Consider the following 21,559-nt stretch of genomic DNA (forward strand, 5'->3'; position numbering starts at 1 on the left):
AGAAGAGTGTGCATAGAAGGCAGGGTGGGATGGGCAGAGGTGTGGAGGTAGGCTCGCAGCTGTGTGGGGCTGGAGTGTGTGCCTGGGAGGTGTTGGGGACCAACTCGGAGAGGTCAGCAGAGGCCAGGATTCACAGACCCAGGCCTAGGAGTTCAGCTGTGACCCCTGATGTTATTTTAAGGTGGTGGCTTTTTCATATTTAATTATGAATGAAATTGCATTTGAGGATCGCAGCTGATGACGGCGTGTGGTTATGCTGTGTGGGCTGCTTTCAAAATAGCTCACCCCAAACTTCATTAGTGATTAGTTCGAGGAAAGTGCAGCCTGACCCGCCAGCATTTTTCATGTCGTCTGTATCTAGGCTGTGGGAACTCAGGGAAGGGTAGCTAGTGGCTTTTCAGGTCCCTGGCTTCGAGGACCCTCTCTTCTAGGTCTTGTGCATGGAGGCTCATCCCCGGGCACCTCAGCATTTCCTGAGGCAGCCAGCGTGTGACTCCTTTGTAATTCTGCTGCTTTGTCCCTCCAGTCAGTCCCCATTGCTGCTAGTGGAACTTGGACCGCCCTGAAGGGAGACTGATGGAAACCCCTGCCTGCAGCTCTGCACAGCCAGGGAAGCCAGGGCTGGCGCTGGACACTGCCCCCCAGGCTGCTTGGCCCACTGAGCTGGGCCGTTGAGCCGAATGGCTGGCGCCCCCAGTCTCCCAACTTCTCCTAAATATGGTCAGTGTTTGTCGTAACTCCCACCACTGTCTGCACAAACTGTAGATTTAGGCTTGGCCTCCCTCCTTTCTCTAGACTTAGTGTAAACCCTCATTATAGTTGAGATTAGCCTTCGTGGGAAGTACACATGGGTTGGCAACAACAGCAAATCCCAAACAGCATCTCCGGTGCTTTGACGAGCACATCACACCGGTGCTTGTCCTGTTTCTTCTTCTGAAACCCGTTCCGGATCCTGGCCAGAGGCCCTGCTGCAGCCCAGGGCGAGTCCTCTCCGGGAGTGTGCCGGTCCCAAGCCTAGCTCGCCGCCCCCTCTCGGGAGCTTGTGCCTGCTCGCGCCTCATTCGCTGGTTGATCTTTAGAAAATTGCACCACATCTCTGAGCCCCATGTTCCTGGTATCTGTGTCTTGGGGATCAAGTGAATGAATAATGGAGATGAGATAGAGATTGCATCAAGTTGAAGGAGCTTAGCACCGTCTGGGCTCCCAGCACGAGCTGCATGTTTGCTCTGATGACAGTGACGATGATGACAGACCGTGTGGCGTGGTGGCAGGGGAAGGGAGCCAGACAGCCTGGCTTGGACTCCTAGTCCTATCCCTTGTTGGTAACTTAGCCTCGGGCAAATTGCTTGACCTTCCTTTGCCTGTGTTTCCTCCTCCTGCGCTAGGGCAGGGCTGATAGCATTTCACAGGGTGGTTGTCAGGGTTTGAACGCGGGCCTCACCAAGGGGAGCCCGCTGGTGCTGAGGATCAGTGTGTGCTAGTTGCATGTCAGTTCTCATTGTTTCTTACTGTGGCTGCTGTATTATTTTAGTCGCTGTGTGACCTCTTTGAGCCTCAGTTTCCCTATGACGAGGCAGGGATGCAGTGCCCAGTGCTGAGTTCTGTAGGAGCGTGGGGCCCCGGGATCCGGGGGGTGCCGCTCCGCACCTCTCTCTGCCTGGCCCTCCCCCCCGCCCCCGGGCTCTGAAGCTCCGTAGCTAAGTAACCCTGGCTGATGTGTGACTTTGGATGGTGGTGCTCGCAGGAGATCCGCATGTGCCGCCTCCTTCTTTGGGTGACAGCTGTTTCCAGGCAGATGCCTCCCCCATGTTCTGGAGCGGTGAAGAAAGGGGAGAGCGTCCCAGATTTAAATTTGGAATGTGCGCAGAATCACGCCAGCCCACAGGACCCACAGGCTGGGCGATCCTCGGGCCCCCTGCTGCTCCGGACAGAGACGGTGGGCGTGTGGTGGGGTCTGGGGCCCGGGTGGGGCTCTTGAAGCCCCGAGTGCAGCAGAAGGCCCAGAACGGCTCGTGGGGCCAGCGAGCGGCCCCTGACCACCCACCGGAGGAGCGTCTCTCTTGCTTGCTGGTCTGCTGCGTGCAGTGCAGGCGTGACACGCCGGTGGGAGGTGTGCACCTATCAAGGGGAGTGAGCAAGTGTGGGGACTCGGGTCTGCTTCCCAAGGGTCCCCTGAGCAGTGCCCCCTGGCCTCAGGGTATGGCCCCCTCAGGGCCTGGCCCGCCCCTGGGCAGAGAGCTGCTCACTGATATGCTGGCCTTCGCAGGTCCCTGGGTGAGGGTTCCTTGCCCCCGACAGGGCTCTTGCTCTGACCCACAAAGCCGCTCGTAGAGCTGGGACAACCCCACGTGGGGGTGAGGGTTATAAGGCCTCTGCACTGTAGGCTGAAAGGCGGGACAGCCATAGCCCTGGGGTGTGGAAGAGAGGTTGGGGAGGGAGACGGTGGCAGGCATGCTCCAGACAGGCGCCGGGAGCTGTGGGTGGGTGGCCTCTGTGGACCGGGAGACGTTCCTTTTCCCTGGATGTCTGTTTAGGACTCCCATCTAGGGGTGTCTCACAGTTGTAGCTGGATGACTGTTGCAGGAGGTCTCATGTGCACTTGTCACCCCAGGAAGGGCAGGCCAACTCCCAGCTAAACCGGCCCCAGTCCCTGGCAGACTGCTACCCAGCCTGTCCCAGCTCTGGGAGTGTCTGCTGTCCTAGAGGGCAGCAGTGAGAATACGGACAGCTGGTCAGACTTGGCCTGGGGGCTGACGGGGGTTGGAGAGACACCCCCAGACACTCAGGAGGTCTGAGCCTCTCCTGGGGTGGGGGGTCAGAGACACCCCCAAGGCCCCATTGGCTCCATATCTGGAGGAACAGGAGGGGCCAGGTAGCTTGCCTAGGAAGCCCAAACCCCGTGGCCACACTGGCTGTTATTCCTCAGATGTGGCCTCAGGGGACAAGGTGGCAGGTGTTAAGAGGGCGCCTGGAATACATCTGGGGCAGCAGTGCCGTCCCTGATGGGAGACTGCACTAGACTCAGCTTCCCCCTCCCACCCCCCCCCACCCCCCCCCCCCCCCGCCCCGCTGCACAACAATGTCATCTGAGCAAAGGGACTGGATTCCATGCACATTCTCTTTTAGTCACTTCCCCTTCTCGCCTTCCCAGCGCATTGGAGACAAACGTCCCAAGTGAAGGATAGTTTTCCTCTTGCATCTTTGACAAGCCTCTCACCTGCCCGGGCTCTCTCACATCCCCTTGGGCCAGGGCTTGGAGCAGAGGGAAGATGGCACTCTCTCAATTATTATTGTCTCATATGTGCATATATACACAAAAATAAGCCTCAATGCTTTTTCCTAGTATGCAGTTTGCTGTCTATTTTTAACTTGTACGTGCAGGGCCCCAAAGAAAATTCCGTGAGGAAGTAAGAGCGTATTGAGGTCACAGGGATACAACCACCGAAGAACGCAAGGTAGCTGCGGCGATGACTTCCTTTATAAAACACGAGTCTCTCAGAGAGAGGGCTCTCTCTTCTGCGACAGGCATCGCGAGCGTCGGCTGCCCATCTTCTGCTGCTGTGCACTTAATTCGGTTCCAGCCATGGCAGGAAGACTTGGGGGAAAAAAAAATCCCACCATTAAAGACGTGCTCTTTGTGTTTTCAATCTGTGACCCCAGAAATCTCTTTAGCAAGCCATGGTTCAGTGAACTGGCACACAGCAGCCGTTCAGCAGTGGAGAACTCATAAAACAGATGGGAGCTTTACATTTTTGTTTAGTTTTTAAGAGCAGTTTTTATAACATCGCTTAAAACCATTCTGATGCATCATACTGTTTACACTCAAAGCTTTGTAGCTAAGATGTTTACAGTATGGAGAATGTTTTAAGATATTTTATAGTTATGATATTTGGATAATTGGCAAGGAAAAAAATAGTTTGTTGAGATTGCAGTGATGTTGGTAATCGTGAAGTAACTTATGAGTCTCAATAAATATGTCCAGTTTGGTGGAAAGTACAAACTCAGTTAAAACAAAACAACACAAGAGGGAATATCTTTTTAGTGAAATCATTTCCTTTTCTTAATCAAAAGATGACAGGCAGGGCTTTAGAACTCCCATCTGTGTGGTACCACGCCACGGCCCTGCACACACTGCCTCTCCCCTCGAGACTGAGAGCTGCATCACGTCGGGCCGCATTGCTATTCCGCACGAGTTCATGCAAACACCGAAGTTAACAAGGTTCGGTTTCAGCAGGCCACCTTAAAGCAAACCCGGGACGGCCCCGCGCCCCCCCATATCTCCGTGCAGTGGAACTCACAGAGATTGTTTGTAATGTCAAAGAATTTATGCAGAGCTAGGATTTAGAACTCCCTTTTTTTTTTAACTGCCCAAAATGGCATTAATCAAAAACAATAACTCCTTTTAACTTTTCTAAGTGCTCTAAAGGAAAGTATGAAATAATCCGTGTGTGGGCCACAAATGTGGAGAATGCAAACATTTCATAATAAACATGTTTAAATGAAAGTCCCTGGCAAGATAGTCTCAAAGATAGTACATACTGGGTTAATTAATGCATCCTCATAAAAATAAACCTCACTTTTAAGATTTGACCAGTAAAAATCATTAGCATATTTGGATCAGATGACTTTATGTATACATTGAACTTCTCCGCTGCAAATTGTCCTTGGAATGCCTGGAAACAGCTTTCAGTTTAAAGTCTAAACTCCCCTCTATCTGCTGCTTGTGTTTCCAATACAGTGATACGATGATTTATTCTGGTTTTATCTGTTATACCTGCAATTGATCTACTGGTGATGGGATTAAATTTATCATTTTCATTGTATAAATCATGGTTATAGCCAGAAAAATGTTTAGTTGCATAAAAATTCTTATTGTTTGCTTACAACACACAACGTTTGATTTTTGCTGTAATCAAATTACGATAGCACATTATTTTTACTCCCAAGATGTTTCTTTTTTGCTATCTTAAATTGAATCATTTTGGTCTATCCACAAATGCTACCTTTAAAAAAAGAAAAAAAAGTATTTTCCTGAAATCATACATCGAAACAAAGTGTTGACTTTGGGCTGTGGATCCTTCCATGTTCTGAGGTTCTGCTAAATTAGAAATCACGTAATTTTCTTTTTCTTTTAAAAACAATTTTTTTAATGTTTATTCATTTTTGAGAGACAGAGACAGAGCATGAGCAGGGGAGGGGCAGAGAAAGAGGGAGACACGGAATCTGAAGCAGGTTCCAGGCTCTGAGCTGTCAGCACAGAGCCTGACGTGGGGCTTGAACTCATGAACCACAAGATCATGACCTGAGCTAATGTTGGACGCTCAACCAACTGAGCCACCCAGGCGCCCAGAAATCACGTAATTTTCTAGGGCTAGTTATGGTGTGGATGATTCTGGTGTAATGTTGTGCTTTTTGTACAGGAGAAGACGAACTACCACAACAGTAAAACCAAGCTCGTTTTAAAAGAACTAGAATTGGAATTCATAAGCCCAGTAGGAGTTAAGTTGTGACCATCCAGACAGTGAAATTCTGAACCTGAGATAACGTTGCACTTCAAATCCTTATGAAAATAAAAACAACCCGACACAAATTATTGAAGGGAAAACTCCAGTGTGAGTTTAATTTTATCCAACTTTATTGGCAGCTTATTTTGAACTAATGTGCAATAAAATTGCCAAGCAGAACAATTCAAAGAAATGAGAAAATACATTCTTTTGTTGTTGTTGGTTTCTTACACTGTTTGTTTTCATAAAGACTGTAGAGCAGTAAACACCTGAAGAAATGATTCGGGTTTTGTCACCATCATGCTTGGCCAGAGAGCTGCAGGGATCAGTCCTCTTGTGATGAGCCAGTTGAAGAAAGGGCGGGGGCTGGGCCGTCAGCTTCAGCGTGTCCCAGTCTGGGTCTGCCCTCTCCCCCACCCCCATGGGGACACATGTGGCCCCTGGGTAAGCCCTTCTATGGTACCATCATTCTGGCTTGACTGGGAACAAGACAAGTGCCCACTCCGAAGAAAGTGCCTTTCACATGAATGTTTCTGGAAAAGGGCTTACAAGTCCGAGGGATCCAGCAGATTATAAACAGTGTCGGCTTTATCCCCTCGTTTTAAACCAGAGACTCAACATTGCCTATTTTAGAGAGCGTGTGTTTATGCCTTCAAAATGGACCTCTGCATGAGTGGATGTCTGTCCAGAAGCCACACCTAGTGATTCCCGGGGCGGGTGAGCACCTCTCTGTAATAGTCAATCACAAGCTCCATTTACTGATGTGGACAAGCTTCTCAACACTTCCCTCTCCCAGTGCAGGGGCCTGGCCCTGGGGGAGGCTCTCACTTGGGGGATGCCTGCAGGAAGGCTCTACCCTGGGTGGGCTGGCACCCATCTAGAGACGAGGAGGGAGGGAGTGATATGCATAAGGGCTGCCGACTGGCGGTCCCAGAGGAGGCCCAGATCCTCCGGGCAATGGGATTAAGAATCCAACATGCATGTGTGAATTCACCATGGCAGAGGCCCACGGTTTCTACCAGACTTTTGAGGGAGTGCCTTTCTTGTGTGTGTCTGTGAAACATAAACTTTGCTGGATGGACCCTTTGATGTAAAAACTGGGAGATGGTGATCTCCTTTTGCAGAAATCAGATGCAGACACAGACTTCTGCTCCTGAGAAAGTCTCACCCATGGATGCTGGGGGGGGGGGTGCGTTGGGAGGAGGCAGAAGGCTGGTCACCCCCAAGTGCACCCTACAAAGCCCACCGTTGCAGGACTTCTTAAGGCAATGTGTTGAGGTGATGGTTGTGACGACCATGAACAACAATGTTAAGGAAGTGAGCCAAGGCCTTGGGTGGGAGTCAGGGAAAGCAGTCCACGGGGGAGGCCCAGTCCAGGTGCTGAGCTTTGGGAGCTGGGGGTCAGTGCTGATGTGTACCCCTGTGCCAGCTCGCTGGTCCCCCACCTTCCAGGCCTTCCTCCAGTTATGGGACTCGGACTAGGGATCCCGATGTGTGCCTCCTTTGCTTCCTCCTTTGTGCGAACACTGGGCCTTATGTCTCGGTTAGTTCTTGAATCTCTTTGCCCTCACCAGCACCTGCCATGGCCTGAGAGCTGGAGAAGAGTGGTTATTTGCCGAGGCTGGGCTTGTGTTGGCCTCGGGGATTCAATTTCCCCATGGCCAGAGGTCCTTTGGAGACCTCGGGGTTCAATCCCTAACTTGTACGCTTGAAGGAAAGGGACTGCGGAGGTTGGCTGGGCTAGTGGCAGGTTGCCGATGCCTAGCCCTGTGGCCTTGTCTCTGTGTCGCTCTGCTTGTCTAGCTCGGTGTATGTGAGCCCACGTTCTGTGGGAGACACGTGATAGGAGGCCAGGACTGTAAGAATTTCCCCTCCCTCTGGCTTAGCTTTTAGTATAACGACAATGGGAACAGGCCATAGCTAACTATGTGCCAGATACACCATCTCAATTAATCAGTCATTAATTATCTCACTTAATTTAACTCTCGCAACAACCTTGTAAGATAGGTGCTACTGTCATCCCCATTTTGCAGATCAGGAAACTGGGACTCAGTCAAGATTTCAGGTGCTCAAGTCAGAAATGTGGTGGAGGCCCCTACCCCCAAAGTTGGCATGCTCTACTCCCCGCCCCGCACTGTTTCCCCGACGCTAGGAGATGAACTTCAGATTCATTGTGGCTGAGTGTTTTCCTCTTTGATATAGTGAGGCATCTATTTTACATATTAAATGAGGCATAAATATTGTTTTTTATTTAGGGCAGTATTATGTGAAATTTCCATTTGAAACAAATTGATTTCGGGAAACCTGTGAGTCCATTTCAAGAAAAGTCATAACAGTTAATGGTACAGGTGGAAGCAGATGTGGTGAGAAGGTGAAGGTGCTATGCAAATGACTGAAATTTGGGTCACATTGTCCCTAATCTAGTCAAGGTGGGAGGAAAGAGGAAATACAGTCATTCCACATGTGAAATTTCAGGTGAGTTGCTGACTTCATTCTGGGAGGTGATCTCTGGCGGTGTCTTATGACCAGTTTGCTTAAGGGTGAGTCTTCGGTGTTTATTTTTCCTAACATGTGTCTGAGGCAGTAGCTCTTTACCTACTAGCAGGAGCCAGAGATCCAAGAAGACTGGAGTCTTCCTCCAGGCTCATGCCTGGGTCTGAGCCTGCCTGCCTCAAAGGGAACTGGCCTCTAGCTTTGAATTAATGGCAGGGCTGGAAGCAGAAGGAAGGAGTTGGTGGCTAATCAAGGCTGGAGGACTGTCAGTGTCAGAAGACATCTCTCTAGCTCTTGTGCATCTGTGCAACACCAGGTTGGCAAGGTGTTGATGACTGTACTGGGGTTGGCATATGGTCCTGCTGACTACCAGCCATCCAGGACATGCCTCCCCATGCAACTGTGACTGCTGTCACAAAGAAACAGTTTACCTGACCACCAAGAGGTTTCCAGTCCAATAGTTCTCTAACTGGCTTCCATGGCACCCCACAGGTTCCAAGGAGAGGTTGTGACAACCAAGGGAAGAAGGGGACTCGGGGCTCTTCCCTGCAACTTTGACTACGTTCTTTCATCAGCTCATATGTGGGAAGACCATAGGAACCTTCATGACTGCCTTCAAGTGTATGTGTTATGTCTTCTGCCAAGTTCCACTGATCTGCCAGTGTCTATATTGAGGCAGATCAGTGGAACTTGGCAGAAGACATAACACATACACTTGAAGGCAGCCATGAAGGTTCCTATGGTCTAGTCCCTTGCTTTGGACAGCCTGGCCACCAGCACATTTGGTAGAGATAGATGTCCACTTGGGAGCAAGCTTTCCATGGGCAGGGGACCCAGGACCCCGAGGGCAGAACTGCTCAGCAATCTCAGAGACTAATGGCTGGTATTTGGGTGGTAACAGGTGCCAGACCCTGAGCTAAGCACTTTTGGATACATTATCTCCACTCAATGGATGAAGAAAGGGAGGCTTGGGTGATGATGTGACTTCTCAATATCAGTGCTGGTATTTACCGGGACCTGGTCTAGGATCTCTGCTCCTCATGGCTGTGACTCCTGCCTCCCAGGGAAGATTCTGTCAGTGTCCAGCCAGTGTAGGATTGCACTGAAGCCAGGTGTCTTCTGGTCAGAAACACCTGACCGACTTCTTTTATCCTGAAGATTCAGCCCAGAGGCGGGAATATTTGTCTCCCTCATAAGTCTGCCAGAGTCCTACAGGCTGCCCCACACAGTTCTCTAGGGGTCTGTGTTCTTTGAGTTATGGGAAGGAAGTCAAGGATGGATGACCAAATCCTGTGACAATGAACAAGACCTTACTATTTCTTCTCTTACACTGTACATCAGCCCGCTAGATGGGCATACAGGGGCTTATGTACACACTTGTTCATTAAAGAGATACCAGCACTATTCTTTCATCCATTTGTGAGGCACTTTGCATTTCCATATGTATTTTTGCATTTACACATTAATTCATGCATTTATTTCTTTTTAAAAACTCTTTTCATCTTCACTTACCTCTCCATCCATCCAAGCATGCGTGCCTTTGTGCTTTCATTCACTCATTCACCTATTTGCTCATGTATGCATTTGTTAGTTCGTTCATTCAACAAATGAAACACTTTGAAATGAATTGAAGCCCTTGAAGAAACGTGGAATAGTTTTAACCATGACCCCGGGTAGACCGTGGGCATCTTTCTCATCACTGGGAATAGAGTCACATGAAGCTGGATAAATAGTGCCAGGGGCCCCAAGAAGAAATTATTGCCCTGTAAAAGGCACAGCAGAACCTATCCACTGTTACTGTGAAATCCAGATGCCACTTGTGTGCTAGGGTCTTTGAGGCTGTCCTCTCCAGGGCTTCTCCATTGCCTGAGAATTCATAGGGTCCCCCAGGACCGCCTCCATAAGTCTTGTGACCCTGAGCCATCCTTGGGCTCCTCCTGGAACGTGATACCTGGAAGAATCCCCAACGGGGATGCAATAGACAGTTGAGTCCAGGAACCAGGACAGTGGTGTGACGGGATGGACAGGAGGGGCTGTCTGTCCAGACAAACTCGTGAGGAGCATGAGTGGGCAGGAGGTGCAGGGAAGGGAATCGTGGGAATAAAAAAATACCAAAGGTCCTGCAGAACTAACATTTCCTTTTCTTCCTCCACCAAAGAGTTTCCATCCATTGTCTTTTTTTTTTTTTCGAAATTCACATTATCAATGAAAGACAGGTGGGATGAATGCTAAGGTGCCTGTTTCTCTAGTTAAGATTCTATATTTGGAAGCACAGAAACCATAAAATGCAATGCAAAGATGAGGTGAGATTTCTAGCAATAGTAGTAATGTTGACTGCAAGCCAGGCTAAGAGTGAGAGTATTTTACACTTGGACATGAAGTATTTGGGGACGGACCTGCCTCCCCCACATAAGGGAGGATTAGACATAACTTTTGTGTCTGAGTTGGTGTCATGAATATAGGTTGATTGTTCAGAGGGCTCAGATGTGGACTTCTTTTGGTTTGCTGAGACGGTTATTTGCTTCCCCACTCAACTTGCCTTACTGTGCATGGCTCCAAATACATAGAGGTGTTTTTTTTTCTGCTTCACAGATTGTATTTCAAGTATCTGGCTACCCTGGCTACCAGTATCCTTTAATAAGTAGATCATCAACCAATGGCTTCCATACACGCTGGCTGTATGGGGCATCTTTTGGTCCCGGAAGATGTTTTCGGCCTTCCCCGCTCCATGAATACTTTCCTCACTGCACGGAAGGTGGCGTGGGTGGCCAGTTGGAAGCTCACCCTGCCTTCCTTTAGATTGTACTTAACTCCCAAGGTGCCCTTCTTCCCCCAGGTACTCCTGAAGTCTCACCCCAAGAAGCCAAGCTCAGGTAGCTTATAGTACCTATGTGTCAGAACCCCACCCACTTGAATCTCAACTCATGGCCAATCAAAAGAGTTCTTACTACCGCTGGTTTCCTAGGTAACTGAAGCAGCCAGTTGGGAAGGGCAACAGGAAAAGGAAGACACACAGGCATGTGGCTCCCCCTCTGTGTTCATCCTTCATCCACCTCGGGCCCAACCCTGCCCTCACCGTCCAACCATCCCTTTGGTTATTGCTCTACTTGATTTAAAATACACAGCCATAAACACTCAGGGCAGCCGGCAGCATGGCCGGATATAATATTAATTTCTTTTCTGGTTTATTTGTGAAGGAGTCAACCATATAAATCACTTTAAGCTCCTAAGACAGAAAGTGAAATCACGTCTTGAAATGGAAAAGTATAGTATGTTACCATTAAAATCTAAGAAGAATATGCGATCAATTTGAGGCTCCTAATGTAGATATAGTTTTGCTAATCTTGCTTTAGATTATGCGAAATGCTCAGAAAGTTTTCTCCCCCCTCTCTGTTTTAGCGGGAAGCGTTGGGTACCTATCAGCGGCGTATCATTAGAAAGTCTGCTGTCTGCTGGACAGTCTCCTTGTAATGCCATTTTTCATGACTTGTTTAATTAACAACCATTTTTGACCTAGACTTGTTATAAAAGTATTGCCATTCTCTCCTGCTAAATTATGTCTAATGAACATATTTGCATGTTATCAGATATAGCAATATATCATTTCAAATTTTGGCGTTTAAGCCTGCATCACTCAAAACAGCTTTTGTGGATTAGTAAGCAGGTGAAATAAAAAATCTCATTTCATATCTGACATTAATAACTTTCAGGGGGAATGAGCATTGGCATTTATGTCTGGACCAGAATCGAGCCCAATGTCCTAGAAACACAAGGGCAGCAGACAAACCTACTCACCAGATAGGAAAATAAATCATGCATAATGCAGAATTTCTACCTTACATGTTAATTAATGTGTGCAATCAATTACTGATGTTACAATATGAGAAAGAAACTGGTGGGGAATGGGGTAATAAAAAATACCTATAGATTTATCTGCTTCTTTTTTCTATTTAAACAAATAGTCTTCAAGCCTGTGAATGCTGTGTTGAGACATGCTCTGAATAATAAGCATCATAAAATCTAATCAGATTTATAAGAGGAATTGATTGTTGTGGCAGGAGGAGAGGGTGGAAAATAAGCCGAAATTTAAGTGTTAATTTTTATGCTAATCCACAGTGGCTTCATATGAAGCAATTTTGTTCTGCGCCACAAATATAAAATTGTCCCTTGCAGAGAAATGTCAGCTTGCTAGACCTGAAAGCAGTAATTTATTAGGTATGTTTCTATTAGTATGTGTCACAGTTGTTAGCAGGCTATACACACAATGGTGCTTCATACTTATCCTCCAAGTCTCAGAATGTTTCAGCTCAGTGGCTGGAACGTGGGGCATTAATACATTATCATATGCGGGGTGGTCTGTGCCCTGTGGACAAAAGGCTATTTAATACAATTTAATGTCATTCTGAGAAGAAGTGGAAAAATAAAGACGGGGAATAAAATGGCATCTGTGTGTTTCACAGTGCACTCATGCACAAACCCTCAGTTTAAGAGGTATGACATTTCTGCCAAGAAAAAGAATAAAACTGGGGCATTTTTTTTTATAACCTGTTCCCCACTGCAGTATTTTCTAAATGCTATTAAGTGATCGATTTACACGGCCCCATGATGATGTCATCCATAAGAAGGGGAATGCAGATGACAGCAAAATACTAGTGACAGTGACCTTGTTCCAGAATCCTTGGAACCCTGTCAGCTCTGCTTCCAGTATATGGTTTCAAAGAATGTACTTTTTGGACAATATCTAGTTACTGGGTAGTGAATTAATAGAGTTAAGGGTTCTGATGCAATTCACATATAGGTCAATTACATGCACCAACATCTGCTCTGTCACTATCATTTGCATATAGCATTCATATGTTAATGATGCCTCTTTTTACTCAAGTAATATATTTAAAAAACAAGATTTGCATATCAGTTTGGATCAGTATATTACAAGCAATTTATCATTTTCTCCTTCTTGTTATGATTTTAAGAACAATATCTTGAGTGATGGCTGCTATATTTGAGCACGGCTCTGATTTATACAAGAAACCCTTCAGTGGGAAAGCTTCTATTCTAAAGCTGCTTAGAGCCTTATAAATCAATAATGACACAGATGGACTGGTGATAATCTATTTAGAATGCCTGATAGCAAATATTGTTGTACAGATGATTAGAGTGGTAACTGTTTTAGCAGAAAGCCTTGCCTCTCTTTGTAAATGGTAAGTTTGAACAAAAAAGTGCTCGCACGCAGACTTGGTGTCAGGAAATCTCCGAGCTGGGGTCTGGATTGCAAAGGGGAAAACATGGGGGGAGGAACAAAGGGACTTCCCGCGCTCCTGCCAATATAATCATATCAATCCCTGTTTCTTTAACAAAACAGGACCTCTTAATGGAATTGTGTCTTCAGGTGTAAATAGCATTAAAAGCTGCTTCTCCTCTCCTCTTTGCCCTGATACAGCACAAGGAGTGAGAAAATAAAGTGGAGGTTGTCAGAAGTGGCAGCTGCTTGGAATCCTGATAAATATAAGCTTTTATTGATCTGATGAAAATGAAGGATCCCAGTGCTAGGCAGTATTTAGCTTCTTGTCTACAGCACGTCACCGGTGGCCTTGCATTGGGATAGATTTTCATTCTCCTACACGGGATTTGATTTCATCTTTAACCTTTTCAGTTGAATTTCCTTGACCTCTGCGTATTGCTGTGATTTGGTGAATTTGTTACATTTCACTTTACATCATTTCTTTCTATATTTCCTTTTGTGATAGGGAACTGGGACGCCCCTCTGGCGATCTGTCAGTGCCTGGATCAGCCACATCCTTTCTGGGGTGTTTTCTCACGAGACTGACAGTCCTTAAGACAAGTATGCCGTTAAGCTGCTAAGGTGAGTCTTAACGATATTAGAACTCTCTGCCCTGGACACACATCGTTTCCTTCTGCTTTGTGGAGTTGACCTAACACAGATCCCGACCAAATAGCCCTTCTCTCTCTCCTCCTGGCCCCAGGGGCTTCCTCCTGGCTTTCCTCCCCCCACCCCCCACCCCCATCACCCCGGTAGGACTCCCCTGCCTGCCCAAGAGCTCTGGCTGAGTGGTGGCCCACAGGACCTTTCCCCAGGGCCGGGAGGTTTTCCTTTGTGGTTTGGGTGTGTGTCTGGGGAATGGGTTGGGGGGGGGGGAACAAAGGACTCACAAAAAAAGGGTTATTTTCCCCTCTGTGACTTAATTCCCTTCTCAAGTTTTCTTCTGGGATAAATCTGAGGCTTCAGTTCGCAATCCTGAGGTGCCGCTAACATATTCCGGTTCCGAGAAAGGGCCGCTGTTATTTTGAGTAGTTTTGATACAAGCAAATCAAAGTGAAGATTTGAAATAGCTTTTCTGAAAGCCCAAGCTGAAGTCATAAATTATTCTGCACCATGATTCTTTCTGATAGTAAAACCATACCTCTCAGCCTGACATTGCTGAAATGTGCAAAAGTGAAAGTTAGAAATAAAATGAAACATTTAAATCTTGGCTGTTGAGAACCTCAGATAGACATCAAGGCCAGTCGATAAAGGCCCCTATCAATTAGGCTTCTATAGTTATCCTTAGATTCGGTTTATTAGCAGTTGCCCAGGTACGGGGTTCCAGCGTGAAGAATGGGCAGGGCCAGGTGAAACGCAGGGAGAGACCGTAAGCTGGAAAGTGAGGGTGTGGCGTGCCAAGGTACGCGTGGCGGCAGGGCACAGGGCCACGGGGCGGGGGGGGGGGGGGGGGGGGGGAGGGGGCGGCTGCCTCACATCGTCTCATGGGAGAAAATATTTGCCACAAAAGGGTTGGAAGTTTTCCCTTTTTTTACCCCCTTTATTTGAGTTAGAAAGTGTTGATTTCACACCGTGGTGAGTGTTTTCCGTCAGCTTCTTGGTGGGTGTATTCCGTGTTAAGAACAAGGAGCAGTGAACGCCAGCGGCCCGGCGGGCCTCCCCCGGCAGCGGGGACTTCTGCAGGGCCCCGGCTCTTCTCTGGCGGTGGAGAAACCAAGGGCCTCCCGGCCCCGGGCTTCCAGACCGAGCTGTTTGGCTACTTCCCTCCTCAGCATATCACAGGCAGAGCAATTTTTGGTTCCATAGCTGTTTGGTTGGGAAAACAAGACTGTGATTGCCAGTAAGGTTTAGAATTTGCCTGCCAGATAAGGGAATGTCTGTGAAGACTATTTTCCCTCTTGGGAGGCAAAACACAGATGGGGGAGTTAGGAGTCTTACAATATTTAGCTGCTACATTGATGGTAGGAATTCTGCTGCGTGGATGCTCACAGTTTCCGAAAGCCCAGCTTAGCGCCACTGCCGAGGGCCTCAGGTAGAAGAGACCCGTGAGGCTGGCTTTCCCAGGGGAGCCGCTGCCCCAGCTTGTTCTGGAGCATTCCATGCTCTGTGGCTCCTGAGCGGGAGAGGAGGCACTGCAAGGGGGCTAACCATTTCCCTTGACCTGCATCGGACGGGGAAGGAGAGAGAAGGCTGAGCTACCACATCTGACCAGGTGGGGGGACTGAGCGGGAGGCTGCGGACTGACTTGAGCTTCTTGTGCAAATGGACATGGCCATCCTTCGGGTGGTTTCTCAGACTCTAGAATAAGACGCGCCAGTTTCACTTCCGGCACGGAGGCCCGCGTTTTAGAGAGTTAATCACCTGGGCCTCAGAGAGGATAAAGGACAATGATGTGGTGTTCTTGGGACTGGCGGTGAGAAGGTGGGGAGATTTTCCTGCCCGGAAAATATAAATCTTGGAATGATTTTAGGGTCATGTGAACTGGAAGTAGGATTCGCAACCTTCTATCTGAGAGCGAGTTTGGGGCCCTGGAGACCAAGAGAGGGGACAGGTCTTAGGGACAGGCACCTCCTTCCAGGCCTGTCGCTGACTTCCCAGCTCCAGCACATGGGATTCTCGGGCCCTGGAGTTGGACGCTTTCTCCAAATAGTCTGGAATTGTGATGTTCTAGTTGGGCCATTTCTGGACTCCTAAAGGTACCTGTCAGGACCCTTGCTTCTGTCCTCTCCAGGACCGTCTTCCCGATCCTTTAAAATGGACACTTGGCCTTTCAAAGTGTTCTATAAAACGCTATACACGTGCAGCTTTGGGACAACCAGTCACCCTGAAGCACCATTGCATAGAAACCCCAAGCAACCTAGTAGTAATCGAGCCCCTCACACGTGCCAGAAAATGATTTAATAGCCCACCACAACGTGGATTTCCAGAGAATCGCCAGCAGGGACAGGAGGCAGAGCCGTGAGGTGTGGCTGTCCGGCCCCCCTGAGCTCCACCCTTCAGAAAGACCCCAGGACTTGCAGAGGCCAGCGCATCTCAGAGACCATAGGACCTCTCGCCTCCGTCCGACGGACACAGCGTGGCCCCTCTGAGGCGGGTGTGGGCAGGACCTGGGACTAGGGTGCTGGCCCCGCTGTGGCTCCGGCTGTCCTGAGGTGGCCCCGTTGTCCTGGCACAGCTGCGTGAGTCAACAGCCCTCCTGCAGCAGTAATTACTTGAGTTAAATGCTGCGGTAGCGGTACTCTGGGAGCACAGAGGAGGGAGTGAATAATTGTAATTTCTATGTGATAATGATGATAAGCCCTGCATATGTGTGTGGGGCTTTGCGTCGTATTTGATCTTCACCAGGAGATCTCCAGGCTCATGGAGGTAAAGATCAAGATCCCCGCAAACTCCTCTGTAGTGGCCGAATGAGGTAGGAAAGTAAGGTCTCGTTATTCTCACGCGGCCCCAAAGAGAACTCAAATCAAAGATCATTCGAACTCTGGAGAACAGGTACGGTGGAACTGGTTCTGGTCCAGAAGTTTCTTGGGCTTATCTTAATCCTTACTGGGTTCCCAGCAGGTAGATACTGTCATGAGTTCCATTTTCCAGATATGGAAACTGGGGTCAGAGAAAGTAAATGGCCTCCCTCAGGTCACACGGCTGGCGGGTGGTGAGCATGCTTCTTCCTGATTTCGGAGCCTGATCCCTCCGCCCGGGAGCAGTCCTGGGTACAGTCTTAGACAACACAGGCAAGCTGCCTGCCCTTAAGGATCTTGTGTTGTGGGGCTAGGAAGCAGCAGACAAGGGAACCATGGATAAGATGATGTCAGATAGGGGTAAGTGCCACGAGGAATGTCTGGGACGGGAAAGAGAGAGGGAGGGTCCTTGAGAGGGGTGGGTGGTTAGGATGGCCCTCCTGAGGAAAGCACATTGCAAATGAGAGGGTTGAAGGACATACAGAAGCCAGCCAGGTGCTGGTCTCGAGGAAGAGCATTTCTGGCAGAGGGAACAGCATGTCTGAGGGACGGGGTATAGGCCAGTGAGGCTAGAGCACAGTGCGCCCTGGCGAGAGGGTAGGTGGGTTGGAGGGCCTGGATTGGGCATGGCTTTGTAGACCATAGTGAGGAGTGTTGCCTTAGTTTTATGTCTCTGTTGCTTTTGACCGGCAGGTGTATCTTGAGAAGCTCTCGGGCCCCTGCCCTCAGAGGCAACATGGTGACTCATGATAGTGCCCAATGGCTGCCCACTGGAGCTTCCTGTGCAGCCCAGGGAGGCCTGAGCCGACCCCCCCCCCCCCACCCCCCGGGCAGCTGTGGGCTTGGGCACAGTTGCAGGTGGAAGGCTGTGGGGGCCCCCCTTAGTCAGGGAGCTTCGCCTGCCTGAGTCCATGTGGGGGTCTGGGAAGCGTAGGCCCCTCCCATGCCTGACTCCAAGCTGAGATGTGAGCACTGTTTTGTTGTTAATGCTGATTCAGGGATTGTCTGGTAGCATGCGGACTCTTGGTGATGATAGTCTGGCCTCTTTTGCCCTCAGCAGCCTGGTTGCTGGACTCTAGGAGGGTGAGCAGACACCTTGGTGTTCAACGCTTCCTTTATTTTAGAAGTTTAGAGACTGAGGCCCAGAGAGGGCCCAAGGCACGGTTGTGCCCAGCCCGGCTCTCACCTGAGCACAGCAGACGGGCCCTCTGGCAGCTCCATGCAGCTTGGGGGCCATTCTGAGCTGGTGCAGGCCGCGGCAGGGGCTGGGGCTGTCCTGACGTTTGTCTAGCCGCTCCCAGAGCACCTCGTACAGCTCCTGGCATGCCGAGTGGTCAGCAGTCATCCGGGGGCATTGATTGATAACCTCTCGCCTGTGCAATTTGTAATCATTAGAATTTGTTGCACCTTGCTTTAAGCAAACGCAATCGATATGTACCAAATCCACACTGCTTTCCATATTCCCTGGAATGCAGGGATTGCCAAGCCTAAGGCCTACTTGGGTTTGATGTGTGCCGACATTCAGGACACGATGAGGCCGGGACTGGCTGGGAGGTCCTGATCTCTGCACAGGTGACTGAGGGTTGCCCCTCAGGTGTTCTATCTAATAGGCCCATCTTAGGGATACAGAACCCTGCAGGTTTTGAACAAACATGATCAGTGCTAAAGCCAGCTCAGCTACGGGAGGGCTAGGGCTCTGCCCCAGACTGAGTTCCTGAGGACAGGGACACCTACATGGGCTTTGACCCAGCCTTTTACTGTGTGTCCTGGACAGGCCTCAGCTCTCTCTCTGGGCAGTTGTCCTAGACCCAAATTCAGGGTCTAGGTGGTAAATGCAGGAAGCTGGATGTGGACAGAGCAGGCTGGAGGGTCTGAGCATCCCCTCAGCCCTCATCATTGGAGCCACCACCTAGGAATGTGGGCAGATTGCTTTCTTCAGGTCGTCATAGTTTTTAGGGAAAGAGAAGTTAAAGAAATCTAGTTCTTCTTTTTTTTTATTTTTCCTTTAACGTTAGCAACTAATTTAAATTAAAAAAAAAACTTTCTGCAAATGCAAGTGTCTGTAGACTGAGCAGAGCTGCGGCCAGCGCTCAGCAGTGTGCACAGTGGGTGCCCAGTAAGCACGGGCAGCACTCGCCCCAGCCGCCCACCGGACAGCCAGGCTCTGGGAGCAGGTATAGCGCACGGAGAACCCAGAATTTGCGGGTCCTTGGTCCCATCTTCGTTCCTGTGTTCCCTCATTGCGGGGAGGCCAGGGCAGTTCCTGGCTGCACGGGGACGTTTGCTGCCCAGAGGAGGAGACACACTGAGAAAGCACCTGTCTTCTGGGGAGAGTGGGCAGGATGTCCCGGTGCCAGCCTCCACCGTCCCATCTCATGGTGTCACCCCTGACCCGTGAGTTATAGGGTGCCACCCACATCTAAGATGCGGACACGGTGATGGGTGAGTTCGGTTCCTGCCCCTGGGAGCACGTGATAGAACCACCCTTCCTTCCTCCTACCTGTCGAGGGTGAATGCCCCCAGCCTCCTGAGTCTTGATGGGTCCTTGTGGGTGGCTGATGTACCTACTCTGTTCACCTGTGCTTGGGAAAGGGCTATGCTGACCTTGCACCAACTTGACTGGAGCATCAGCTGTAGCTGGACATGGGTGGCCGCTGTTGACCCTGGAGATGAGCCAGAAGGACAAGATACATTCTGTCCTGGGAGGTCACCTGGCGTGAGAGAGCAAATGGCAAGGCTGCTCAGCCCACTATTTGCCCGGCCCTTCCTGGTCCCATGACTCTGCTCCTTCTGCAAACGTGACCCATGCCCTCAGCTCCCTGAGAGGCCAGCAGGTCTCCCGACGGGGGGTTGGGGGGGGGGGCAGACCCCCATACAGCTGCCAGGCTCCTGCCAGGGTGCTGGGGGGGGCGGAGAGCTTTCCTATAGTCCAAGTGCATGGGATGGGGGTGGGCTGGTCTCTGGCCTCACTTCCTGTTGGCCCCTGCCTGGCTCCTTTCATCCCGTCCACATGCAACATGGAGTTTCTGTGTATGTAATATTATTTGTTTTTATTTCTGTAATCCCTTTATTGTTTGCACAACTGCTGTCAGACTGTTGCCTGAAAGTATCACAGGATAATTGCAGAACGCCTGCATAAGTAATTTCTCATGAAATCGGGCCTTGTCTGCATATAAAATTGTTTTCCGTTGCTGCATACATGGACTTCATTATATGGAGGCTGTTTACCGGGCTCGCACCTTCCCCACAGGCCACAGAGACGGGAGGGCCTGACACTGGGAAATAATGAAATATACTATCTTTATGCTTTTTCGGCCAGACGACATTTCTGGAGGGCGACCGTGGGGCCTGACGTGGTCAGAAGGAGCCTGGCCCCGGAAGGAGCGGAGGCTTTGGTCCGGGTGGGGGAGGCTTTGGTCCAGGTGGGGCCTCGAGCCTGGCCTCCCCGGCTGCAGGGCAAGGCAGGCCAGCAGCTAATCCTGCGTGCGCCCGGCGTCGCTTCCGCCCGCATTTCTGTGATATTAATGGTGTGTGGTAGTGAAAGAAATGTGTTTTATTCTCAAGTCTAACCCTGCTGTTATCAAAGTAACTTCCAGCTTATTAGCGACAAAGGACTTTTCTCCTCTCGGCTGCCCTGTTCGCCGGGGCTTCCTGAATTAAACTGCTGCTTCCTGTCCTTGATATGCACGACCACATCTGGGCAGCCCGATCCCAGCCCCGCTGCCTAATAACAATCACCTTCCCTTTCAGTGTCTGTTGATTGTTTCTAATTCACTCTGACAGATAGTGCCTGACAACTCGCCGGCTCGTCCCTCCCTCCGTGACCTGGAGTTACTCACAGCACTTATAGAGTCTGTCATTTTTAATATTTGATTTCATTTTAAGTTATGTGTTTTACTGAGAAGATGAAACCAAAAAAAAGGGGACTTGTAATGGAACATAAATTTAACCCTTCTTGCCACCCGGCACCAGCCCCGGCAAAGCGTCCCCCGCATCTGGGTGCTGGTTTCTCTTTCCCCTGCTGGGGCTGCTGGGGCTTCTCCTCTCCTCCTCCTCCTTTCTTTTCTCCCTACTTCTTTCTCTCCTTTTTTTTTTTTTTTTTTTTCTCATTGGTCTTCTTTCTTTCGTTTCTGGAAACAAAAGCTTCATGTCACATTCTTTCCCCTTAATGGCGCTTGATTCGTGTATGGAGCTAATAATGGCCCTTTCTGCTTTGCAACCAGGTTATAATGGAAAGACCTTTCAGGGGGTTTTACTCTGGAGTGAGGGGGTCAGGGGAGAGGCCTGGAGAAGTCTCAATGACCAGCTTCAATTAAGGTGTCAAGACGTGCCTTGGATTTTCTTTTTGGAGATGCTTCTCTTTGTGTGGGCTGGCGTGGCGGGGAAATGCCACTTCTCCCTGGGTTTGAGTTGAGCTCGCTCAGAGTGGGGCCTTCCCAAGAGTGGGGACCAGGCAGGCAGCGGGGTGGAGGCTGCTGGACACACATTTCCTGCTGCCACTTCCCTCGGAATCTGCCCCAGTGAGCGGCCTTGTGAGGTAGGCGTCCTCACTGGCGGGGCGGTCGTCCCACGTCACTTCAGGGTCCACTCTGCCATGACTTTGTCTTTGTTTGCCCCTACACAAAGGCTCCTGTGTCCCTCTTGGCCCTTCAGAGGTTGAGAGCTGTGAGGCCGTGCATTAGGTCAGCTTTGCAAATAGACACCACAACATTAAAAAAAAAAAAAAAAAAAAAGGCACATTAACCCATGGTGCCTCACTTCTCCTGGCCTCGTGTGGATGTCTGTCTGTCCCACACAGTGCAGTATGGGCAGCTGTAGAAACG

The 21,559-nt window shown here is 49.6% G+C and overlaps 1 protein-coding gene across 3 annotated transcripts in view; it reads left to right on the plus strand.

The window, feature by feature from the left end:
* The window catches only part of ZNF536 (zinc finger protein 536), a 435,554-nt gene that overhangs the window by 104,129 nt on the left and 309,866 nt on the right, over positions 1-21,559 (plus strand). For all 3 annotated transcript variants that reach the window (XM_047836663.1, XM_047836662.1, XM_047836664.1), the window contains exon 3: positions 13,745-13,860. The gene's annotated coding sequence lies outside the window, so the exon portion shown is untranslated. The remainder of the gene's footprint in view (positions 1-13,744; positions 13,861-21,559) is intronic.

This window comes from Prionailurus viverrinus, chromosome E2 (assembly GCF_022837055.1).
Source record: "Prionailurus viverrinus isolate Anna chromosome E2, UM_Priviv_1.0, whole genome shotgun sequence".
Lineage (NCBI taxonomy): Eukaryota > Metazoa > Chordata > Mammalia > Carnivora > Felidae > Prionailurus > Prionailurus viverrinus.